Source organism: Mastigoproctus giganteus, chromosome 4 (genome assembly GCF_048544385.1).
Source record: "Mastigoproctus giganteus isolate SK-2022 chromosome 4, ASM4854438v1, whole genome shotgun sequence".
NCBI lineage: Eukaryota > Metazoa > Arthropoda > Arachnida > Uropygi > Thelyphonidae > Mastigoproctus > Mastigoproctus giganteus.
Window position 1 is genome coordinate 210,403,027 of NC_143578.1, and position 12,257 is coordinate 210,415,283.

The following is a 12,257-nucleotide window of genomic DNA, read 5'->3' on the forward strand; positions in this document are numbered from 1 at the left end:
CATTAAACAACCATCAGCGCGGTTAAACATTCCTTTTTATGAACGCTTTGATTAGCGAACTCGGGCTCGTTCTCTACGGGTACTTTTTTCTTTCTTCTACGTAATTGTTTTCCTGACATCCGTCTGCATACCCGTAGTGGACCAACAGCTGCCGCTTTTCTGAAAATTTCAAATGGGTCGCTTCCAGTTCCTCATCCGCTCGCAGATCTTGGGCTAACTCCAGACAATGTTAACGGCTAAGGTAAAGTGAAGATGGAAAAAAATCGAAAAAATAACATAATAGTGGAGATCAATTCAACGAGTATCTTTCAGGACACAGATGATGATAGTTTAAACAAACAGTCCGATTTTAGCACATGGTTTGTGGTCTCAGCATAATAGCAGTGATTTTTAAAAGTATGTTGTCCATCTTGCTGAAGATACAAGATATAGGGGCAATAAGTTATATTCTGTGGTTATTTATAACTCCTTCGTACGCCTTTTAGGGCTTGATACTAGGAAAATACTTCCGAAAGCATTTGGTACGAATTCGTTCGGAATATTTGGATTTTTAATAGCATAATACAAAGTACAGGAAGTGTGAAAGAAATAAATATTTATTTTTCCTACAATAAATAAGCAGATAAATATAATACATACAACAGGAACTGGCCTTCACCTTGGAGGAATTACAATTGGCTACAGCTTTCATCAAAAACAGGAAATTCCCTAGCCCAGATAAGCCGGAACGTGAGATCATAAGGAAATTTTCAGAATTCACAACAGACTTGCTTCTATCTCTTTTCAACTGCTGCCTCCGGGCTGGTATCTTCCCGACACAGTGGAAGGCTCTAAAAGTGAAATGATTTTAAAAAAACCTTCCGAAACTCCTGATCTGCCAGGGTCTTATCGACCAATTGCACTGTTGCCTGCAACAAACTCCTCCACGGAAGAATCTGCAGGAACTACGAAGCAGCGAACCTTGGTATGCCCACACAATATGGCTTCAAACCCCCAGTCATCAACAGCTGACGCTCTCAGAAACCTCATGGATGCTGTAGCCACTTGTCAGAGGAAGTATTTTTTGGTCATTTCTATTGACTTTGTTGGGGCGTTTGACACTATCTGGTGGCCGAGCGTCCTGGCCAGACTCAGGAGTGCCTGAGTCTGGTGAATCTCTTCAAAACAATAAGATCATGCCTCTCACAAAGGAAGATCAGTATTGTTGCACCCTATGGCAGATTGACCAGGCCTGTCTGCAAGGGCTGTCCCCTCTGGCTCAGTTCAGGAGCCGCTCCTGTGGAATCAAATTATTATTTTAGGGTTACCCGTAATTAAATACATTAACCCGTATTTGTGTCTGTAAATTGCGTATGTTCTATGGTTGATTTGCCTGTTTTGCTGGACGAAAAAAACCCCAGTTACTGGGGAGCAAAACCTTGCTATCTACGCCTGAGACCAACTAACTCAGCCACGGAGTGAAAAAAGCCCATTAAAGTTCCTCTCGTCTCGAACCCAGGCCTTTTCCACCCGGTGTGTGGAGGACGGTGACGATACCACTGTGCTACCCGCGCAGACGATCCTGTGGAATGTGGTTCTTGACGAATTCCTCGTCCTTGACCTTGGGGACGTCTGCTCCCAGGCCTTTGGGGACGACCTTATTTTGACGGTTGTCGCTGACAGCAGAGCCCAGTTGGAAGGCCAGGCCCTGACGACCCTAAAAGCTTGGGCCCAAACCCATCATCTGAAAATATCATCGGACAAAACCTCCTCAATCCTGCTTAGGGGATCCCTGGACCTCAGGCGGCCACAACAAATAAAAATAGAAAACAGAACTGTCAGGTTGAGGAACCAACTGAAATACCTGGGAGTTATTCTGGATTCAAACCTTTCCTTCAAACACCATTTGAACTATATTAAAGCCAAAATTAGGAAGTACTCAGCATTGGTGTCTAGAATAACGAGACGGGATTGGGGGGCTTAGCAAGCGCACCATGTCTCTATACTACAAAATTACATTCCTACCATCAATAGTCTATGCCTCTCCGATTTGGTTTCGTAAAACTACAATGACCGTCAACCGGCGAACTTTGGACGCCATCCAAAGGACAATATTAATCACCATCACCCATGCCTGCCATACCATCAGTACAAACGCTCTCCAGGTCCTGGCGGGGGCCCTCCCCCGGAATCTGGAAATCACCCGCTGTGGAATTTCCTACCACATTACCAAAGGACCAACCTGCACCTTCACGAACTTTACAGTGGACTTAACAGCTAACCCCGAAGCAGAAAAAAACAAGACTCCAAAGACATCTGCAGCAGGCATGGCAAGACCGTTGGTCCACAACGACCAAGGGAGAAATCACAAAAAAGGTCTGGTTCAAACCCGGCCTCTGCACGACCTACTTGCTACAGGATCATGGAGCATTCAATGCGAAACTAAACTCCTCGCAAGAACTGTTCACCAGACGCAGAACCCTAAACGCAATCAATAGAGAACACTAACTAGAACATTCTGAGCCAACACCTAGGCTTTTGACAGTGACAAAACTAAACGACAAAGCCACACCGAGCACATACCACCTACCTGCACCTGAAGGAACAAACTTGGACGGGTCGACGACCCATGCTTGAATGACGACCCTGACGAGATGCAGACTAAATGATATACTCAACCTTGCACAACCAACAGGAACAGGTCGCTCAAACTGGGACCACAAAGCCATGTGCCAACAACTACCTGACCCAGCTCAACTGAAACAAGTCACCGGACGCGACCTGATCCCAAGAACGACAGATACAAAAGACAGAAAAATCACCTGAAATGACTGTAATCACCTTAGCAGCAAAAACCACCACATTAGACAACACCGGACGGGACCTGCTCCACCGAGAGGAAACCACAAGCCATACTGTGACCTACCTGGATTGGACATTTCTTTGATCATGACTGCAGCTCTGCTGCCACATAGCCTGCAGGCGATCTGGACTGGGCACCTTGCCTGGCCCACTTTCTTTCCCTATCCCGGCAGCGGGGGAGGGGTGCCCTCCGCGTCTCCTCTCCTCCCCGCTGTCCCCCATTTTTTCCTTCTGGTGGGACATGGGCATGTCCCATTAACATACCTGGGGTTGTCTTCTCTACTGACTCCATATTTCTGTCTTTTCCCGCAGGCTTCAGTCTCTCTCTCCCTCCCACTCCTTCTGAACACCACAGAATACGCCCCACACAATCAAAATTTAAATTTAACTGCTTAGCCATGCATCACTCTTTCGGATTCCTAACCTCATTAACGTCCTACCTCCTGAAAATTGCAATTTTTTTTTCGCATAGGCCCAAGCCACTGAAATCTCAGGAAATTAGGTGGCAGGACCTGCTAGAGTATTTATTTAAAATACTGTTGTACCTGGCCTGCCTCTACGGGGCCAAGTGTGGGCAACGTTGGGCCTCAACAGGGGTCCAGCTGCTAAATTGCCAGATGAACAAAGGTACATGACGACACTACACTCCACTCCACAATATCCATACACTTTTAAATCTCTGGCCTTTACAGTGCTCTGTAACACACGGCAATGTATACTACGCGGAGATGGGGGAAACCCCTGGTGCCATTAGATCCTAAACACACTTTACACTTTACACACTTTATGTTAGAAGATAAATCGCTTGGATGGTAGTACCTTGATACCATCTGCGTAAATGTTATCTTATCTATACCCTTGCAAAATGGAATCAGCATGGCAGTAAAAATGAATCCAGACAAGACTCCTCCTCGTAGAACTCCTGTATGGACTGAGCGTTGAAGAAGTTTGTTTGCAGATACGTGGAGCTACTAGTCATCAGTCACTGCAGGAAATGCTGTATTCTTTTATTTGGAAAGCATACTTCAGAAGATGTAGTATGGCTTCTACATTTAGACTATCGAAAGCAGCCTTTATGTCTGCATATATACTGACATTGCAACTTCATTTCTGGAAAAGGCTCAGTATCACGGTTTGAATTTTAAGGTTAATAGTTTTTGATCTGTTGGTGATGGATTTGTTGAGGCTGATTGCCAGTATGTAAACCGTCAAATTCGCCAATGAAGCTTCATATTTTTAAGAGTGTAGGAGCAATGGATATAGACCTGTAGCCTTCCACGAGTTTCTTTTGTAATTTACAGCATAGTTATTCCAAATTTTAGGGAAAACTCTGTTAGGAATGTTTCTGCTTGGAGTGTTTCAATTAAGCATGGACTTGGACACTTCAGCACGAAGTGAGCAATCCAGTCGACTCCAGCTGCCTTAGTGGTTCTCAGATAATTTGTACGCTGTGTTAGTGCTTCTTTAGTCATAATAGCAGAAAGCATTTCTATCACCCAGTGGAAGCCAATTGATTTCCATGACTAGGAATTCGTGGTGGGTGTTAGAGAATCTGCTGTAGGATTCATTTAAGATTCTTCGTTGAATCCCTGATAAGCGTGATGTCTGTTTCGAGGTAGCTTTCCCAGAGTAAATTGTTTTTTCTGCGATTTTTTCATTAATTCTATTCGGTGTATATTATTTGAAAGCTTCCTTTTGTAGAGTTTGTTTTAGTTTAAACAGAATCATTACTCTTGGATTCCACCATGCTTGCGACTTTGATGATATTGCTACACAGTTACTGTAATTGTCCTAACTGGCTAGGATAAATATCGCTAGTAAGACGTGGGGAAACTGGGGAAACCATTTAATACGGTTTGCTACGTATTTATTAGGGTCCAGAAAGGCTGGTGAAGTCATAAGTATTTGTCAAACGTTTGTCCTTGACATTGTATTCAATATAATATAGAATTATGGGATTGCAACTGGATTGTGATCAGATAGAAAATGTGTTCGAGCGGTACATCAATTATACTCTTACCAGAAGACAGACTTAAGTGAAGTCTGTTTTAACCTCTTGTGGGTTGTCGTTGATAACAGATGGTACATCGCTGTAGCTTATTTAATACGATGTCCAGCAGGGTTATTGAGCAGTGGTGGAAGGTTAAAATTTCCACAAATTATGTGGATTGCTGACACATGTTGACATACCAGTCTGCTACATTATTTATTATTTCTATATTAGGGACAGGGGAATGTAGATGACTGAAATCCGTAAGAGTGCTGCAGACTTTTAACGTAATGAGTAACTTCATAAAGTTCCAACTCAGCACAGGACACATCAATGATCTGAAATCCTTTTTCACTCCAAACTGGGCTGTCCCCTCCTCTCCTCGCAGTAACCGTCGATTTGAAGTAGACCTTGAGTGCCAACAGCGATAAGAGACTCTCGATGTTGTTCTAACCATCACCACTGGAAAAAACATTTTCCCAGTGGTGATGGTTTTATCTGTAACTTAATGAATCTTCTAACAGATATAACCTTACGATATATCATGAAAATTAATTGTTATAATAGCCACTCATTAAATAATTATATAATATGAGAACCAGTTCATGATTGAGAGGAGGAGGATGAGGATAAGTACGTGCCAGTGGCACTAGAAATAATTCTACTCAGAATACAATTCTGGATAGTCAAAGGTTCATTTTATTCAGGACAATGTAATGTGCTGTCCACCACTTGGGATGGACGTGTGTAGTCGAAGTCGACACCTCCCAGCAGCTGTACATCACCAATAATTGTTATGTATGGACAACAGTATGGTGATGCCAAGAGGCTTGCTGTTGGACAGTCAGTGATTGGAGAATGGGGTACTAAAACTATTGTATTAGGATTACCTAGAAAGTCACTTCAACTACCCATGTGTATTGGGTCTGTAAATTGCGTGTGTTCTCTGGTCGATTTGCCTGGACTAAAAATCACAGTTTTTCCGATTGGGAAACCTTGCTATCTACGCCAGCGAATACATCTTTCAACAAGACACTACACCATGCTGTCTGGCCAGACGTGTGCCAATATGGTTTCATTCGGTGAGTACAGAATATTCACCTTTCTTCCTTGGATCAGCAATTTCTAGGTGGCTGGACGACATATGGATCCAAGTAGTTATTGGACATATGGATCCATGCAATTCAAAAATTGTTGAAAGCTCTACAAGCAATTTGGAAGGTTTAATAAACAATTTTTGATGATAATAATAATATACTCTGAGAATATTCTCATTTCCACTGAGTGTATGTTAACACTTCGATCTTTATATCTTTTATAAATTCGCAGAATACAGATGACGTATCATTTAAGAGATGGAGCGTTATCCGACAAATCTCTTTTGAAATATTTTCACTTAAGGGGATTGACTGCGGGGAAAGGTACCTTTTCACCTCAATCCCCTCCTGAACGTATAATATCCTATAAACAATGAAAAAGCATCGGTTCCTTTTCAAATTCTTGAGCTTTTGTCAGTGATGCGTCACTTCGAAGTTCAGAGAAGAATGATTAATCAGTCTTCAAAAAAGAGACAGACGAAAAGAGACGCAAAATAGCAGAAGACGAACTGTGTGCGCCTAAACATTTGAACAGTACTCACGAGCTTTCTACATCTCCTATTAGCGCCTTCTCTCGGTGTAATTCTAGGCACGTGCTACTTACTGGGCCTAAACTTCTCGTAGTGCAAATCATTCTGATATTTACGATAACATCGATAATTCTGCAGAAGACAATATTGACCCGACAGGAGACGCATCGGACGAAACAAATCCGTAGAGCATCGTGACTGGAAATACCAAACAGTTTGTTTTGTGAACAAAATCCTGGTATGTGCGTAGATAAGTCAGCCGATATGCTAGCAAAAAGCGCAGCATGCATTTTGAAAGACATTACTTACAGACGACAGCGTACAACTAATGGTTGGGCAGACGAATTGACGCTTAGCGGCGCTTGCCAAAAGAAACCTTCCGTAGCTGATACGTTTGCATAATTTGTTGATACTAATGGCATTCAACCGGAAAGATTTTCCGATTTAATATTTTGTACAAGATAGATTATACGATACTCATTCCTGGTAAGCAATTTAAAACATTAAAACTGGAGGTGACGTTGCGAATGGATTCAAAATACGGGCTCCAGAATGTCCATCATTCGGGAGCTTGGTCACTCCTCTTTGACCAAGTGATATACAATAAATTGATAAATAATGCGTTGGTTGAATGTTGAATTACAGAGGATTTTCATTTCGCTTTTTTAAGGGTACGTGATGCTTGAACTATAATGTGTTCGCTCGTTAGACGACTTTAATGCCCAACATATTTCCAATGTCCCCAAAGAAAGAAATCAATGGTGTCACATCCAGCAATTGTTCATCGACTGAATATCCCAAGTTAATGACACGATCATCAAGATAAATGAAGGGAATTTTGCTAAACGTGACTGAACGACATTCATTTTGCAGAAACCATTCGTATAATTCTTCTACGCTCCAGAATGTCCGTCATTCGGGAGTCTGTTGAACGAGGTAAACCTTATACGAATCGATTTACTACTTAGAATCCAATCGACGCTACTGGGACTGATTACACGTTGTTGGGACAGCGTTCTTACCTGGTATGTCCACGCGTATCTATGTTCTTCTTGATTAAAAGCATAACTCCTCAACCCTTTCTGTCATGCCTGTATACCTATAGTGTCCGCGTGGTAGCACAGTGGTAATAATCATTTACCACACCTGAGACTGATTAATTTACCATGGCTAAATTGTCTCAGGCATGGACAGAAAAGCCTCCCCGAAATCTCGAGTCTTTCATCCAGCAAAACAGGCAAACTGACCATAGAACACACGCAGTTTATGGACATACTGTATTAACACATCAGAAGATGAGTTTCTTCTTGGGTTATCTCACAAATAGTGAGTAATGATACAATAATATGCTTTATGATTGCTTATCGGCTACCACTCAAAGAATTGGTAGAGCATTGGGGATGGAAGATGAGGCTGAGAATGTGTTCTATGGCTCATTCTCTTTAAATTGGGTCTTGAAATTCCTTCCCGATGTAATTTTAAAAATATTTCAAATTCCCTTTCTTGAAATTATTCCATATAAACTGTTCCACGTAATCAGAGACATTTGTTGTTGTTGCTGTAGGGTTTAGGAGTATCAACGACTAAGGCCATATTGCTCTATAAATACTATCTATAAATTGCGTGAGTTTTGTGGTGGATGGGTGAAAAACCCGAGTTTTCAGGAGAAAAAAACCATTCTACTCTTATCTGAAGGTGACTAACTCAGCCACGTTGTGAAAAAGGCCCATAAAATTCCTCATCTCATCGACGGGACTCCAACTCAAGTCTTTTCCATTCGGTGTGGGCAGGACGGCGATCCTACCAACTGTGCTACCCAAGAGAGCATGAGACCTTTAAAAATCGATAAAATGCATGCATGACCTTTAAACAAAAAAATATATTTTATAATTGCTTTTGGAGGTGGTTTGTGGGAGAATTTTTATGTTTTAAAGTAAATCTGCTGGTGCGAAGTAGGAGAATTTCAACCTTGAATCTTGAATATATTTACTCTGGGTGCCCTTTCTTTTAAGGCTTAATTAGTTTTACTGACATAAAATTGCTCTCCTTGAATTCGTAAATAAGTGCATCGAGTAGTATTTCTTTTTATTTCCTTGGCTGGAAATGATATGGCGATAACCACCAGAGAATTACAAGAATTAAAGAATTCGAAATGCCAAATATTTTTCCATTATCATGGGTGTAACTCCAGATTGTTCACACAAAGAACAAACGTGTCGCGTCATTCGACAATGAAAATAATTCAAAGTTTTCAATTGAGGAACGATTCATCAGGTTTGATTATTTCATACAAAATGAAGAAAGAGAAATCTCTTTATCATCTAGAACTTCTAGGAACGTTTAAACTTGATTTCAATATATGTATTGGAGAAGCATATGATAATGGTGGTAATAAGGCAAGACTATATAATGGTGTACAAGTGATTTTTCTTGAACATAATCCTAATTGCATTTTTTCAAGCTGCGAAACCACTCTGAATCTTGTAGGAGTCAACCGTATTGAGTAAAGAGTTCAGCAAATGTATAACTTCTTTAGCAGCAATCCACGGAGGTGGAAGATTTTAAAGAAACATCGTTTCATGCTATACCAAAAACAAGATGGTCTGATGAATCGATGCAGTTAAAGTTTCATCCGCTGTTCGAGCTGCTGTGAATGAGGTGGAATTCCTAAACCTTCAACCAGATGCACGTACCGAATTAACTTCTATTAATCAACATTTGGATACATTTGAATGCATTCTTTTATCAAGAATGAAAAACGTAAACAATCTTATTTCAATAATTCGACAAGGTCCGTGGGGAATGGGACAAAATTACTTTCACAGTCAAAGGGAACCGCAGGAAATTCTAGAATTTCAATAGAGTTTCAAACAACAGCACCATAAAAACACATTTTTATTAAAACATTTTCTATTATGTCTAAAAATCGATAAACAACCCGAAATAATATTTAAGGAATTTCTGGAATATTCCAGAAAGTTGTAGAAGACTCCTTGATGTGGCAGAACATTGTAGAAGATTCCTGAATGTTGTAGATGATTCTAGAAAATGGGAATATTGTTTCAATATTACAGAAGATTTTAGATGATTCTAGAGTGCTTTGTAATAATATAAATTGAGGGGTAAAAGTAGAAGCTTCAAAAATCGATCACCTCATTCAGAAAGAATGTTTGGTGTAAGTTTTGTGTGTTTCGTGATAAACATGGCAAGAAATAAGGAACTGAGTGTTGAAAAAGGAACTGAGTGTTGAAAAAAGGAACTGAGTGTTTAAAAAAGAAGTGCTGTTATAACTCTGTACGAAAAAATTTATTCCATCAGAAGTATCGGCAAAAAACTAGGTCTTTCATTTAGAGGAGTACAAACTACCATTTTACGATTCAAGGAGACTGGCAGTTTAAAGGACAGACCACGATCAGGATGACCGCGAGTAACAAAGGAAGCACAAGATAAGACTAAAACACTGATTTCTAAACGACTTACTGCACCTGAAATCCGAGTTGAGTTCAATAGGAGCCGAGATACTCCCTTGTCTACATCCACTGTAAAACTTCGTCCTCAACAATTGTTACTTCATGGTCTTGCAGCGGTCCTGAAATCCTTATTTCTTTTAGAAAATCGAAAGGAACGGTTGTCTTGGGCTAAGAGCCATCAACATTGGATAACTGAAAAGTGGAGAAAAGTACTGTGGATGAATGAATCCAAATTTGAAATTTTTGGATCCATATGTAGAGTTTATGAGACCATCAACTGAAGAAAAAATGGTGCCACATTGTTTCGTGCCTACAGTCCAGCACGGTGGTGGTTCCATCGTGATCTGTGGTTGCTTCTGTTTTTCTGGAGTGGTGATATCGTCAGAATTGAAGGAAATTTATGAAAAGAAGGCTACAAAACATTACAACAAAACAATGACAAGGCAAGGACTTTGTAGTAGCTAAATAACATGAAGGGTATTGCAGATTATGGTGTGGCCACCGCAGTCGCCTGACTTAAACTCCCAATTATTATAATTAGTCATATGGGTCAAGGAAGCCTTGAGGCTTATGCTGCGCCAGGCGAATAAAAAAATTTCGAGTTGAGTTACCCTGTGAGAGAGAGACAACAAGTGTCAGAAATAGAAGGGAAACACCAAGAAAGAAAAAAATATGATATCCAGCTAAGGACCTTGGGTGTGTCAATGCCAAGCCCATACTCACCAGATGTGAGTCCCTGGGGGTTTTATGGAATTATCGACGAGACCGCCAAGTCTTTCCATCTTCACAAACTTTATTGGAACATTGCAGATGGCTTGGAATATTATTATTATTATTATTATTATTATTATTATCTGTTTATTTCCATAAAGAAACCACCCCGGGACGGCAAAGTGCCAGGAGGGTGCTAAGTACATATCAGGGTACGAGATACTACGTGCAGTAGGTTACATATACTGAACACGTAGTCTCGTACCGAAATATTATATACACATTTTATGTTTAATATATACGGTATTTACACATTAATGATTCTGTACATACATTATACAACTCATATTTACAATTCACTAATAATTCCATCTATAACTTACATATTAACATAACTGTTACAGAAGGTATATTTTTACAGTCAACAGATTATTATTGTTCTTAAAGCAGAAAGCTTCACTTTTATTCACAATTCTTTAGTACTTTGCAGCCGATTCATATTTCGGTAAGTCTGTACGAATTCTGGAAGATCTCTTTCCGGTATGTTGCATCCTCACACAGTTTTTCGGCATCTATGTGTAGTGAGTTAAATATTTTCGCTGCATTTGATGGGAAGAATCTTTGCAGGCAACTAAGATTGTTCAGGACTGAACGCAGTGGATTATTTACTTCTCCGCAACGTCTAGCAGTGGCACGCGGTTTAACTAGAATATTATCCAGGACTGGAGCATCCACTCTGCCTGTGAGCATTTGTGCGAGAGTGTGTATGTTCCTGTTAATTGTCCGTTGCATCCAGGGTGTGATGTTAAGGTTTGAGTAGAGAATGGCCCTTGAGATAGTAAAAGGGTGGCCAGCAACTCTGTTAAGCCATCGCAAGAACCAGTACTCGATCCCAAGGACGGACTTATAATGTGAATCTGGAGCTGAAGACCAGATTTGCGAGGCATACATTGCAATTGGCAGGACACACATTAAAATGTACTTGGTCGCTAGCTGAGGATCCCTAATTCCTACCAGTTCCTGTCTAGTAGCCCATAAAGCGGCGAATATTTTTGTCTTCATATGGGCGAAGTGTTGAGCAAAGGTGAGTCTGTCATCCCACTTAAGACCCAGGTCCAGGTGAGAGTGCACTTTTTCCACACTAGACCCGTTCACAGAGATTGAGATGTCATTTTTATTCTGCTTGTAACTTATGGTCATTTGGGCAGACTTCTGTGCATTAATACGGAGCCCGATGCAATCCAGGTAGCTCTCAAATTCTCGGATTGTGCTATTTGCCATCTGACAAATACCTTCTGCTGATTCATGGTCTTTGGAAGTGATGAAGAATTTTACATCGTCAGCATATGTTATAAAATTGTAGTACCGTGCAAGAAACGGCTCCAGGGCGGCCGCGAAGAGAGTAGCCGAAAGAACTCCCCCTTGAGGCACTCCTTGCGAGATGGTAAAGCAAGATTGTAGCTTTTGGTGCTTAACAATAAGTTTCCTATGTTCTAGCAGGCTGGTTATTATAGTTAACAGATTTCCTCTTACATTAAAATAATTCTTTAAAATCGCAATGAGCGCTGGAATTGAGACGTTGTCGTAGGCTGCGGTTAATGTTAGTTAAGCGGAATAA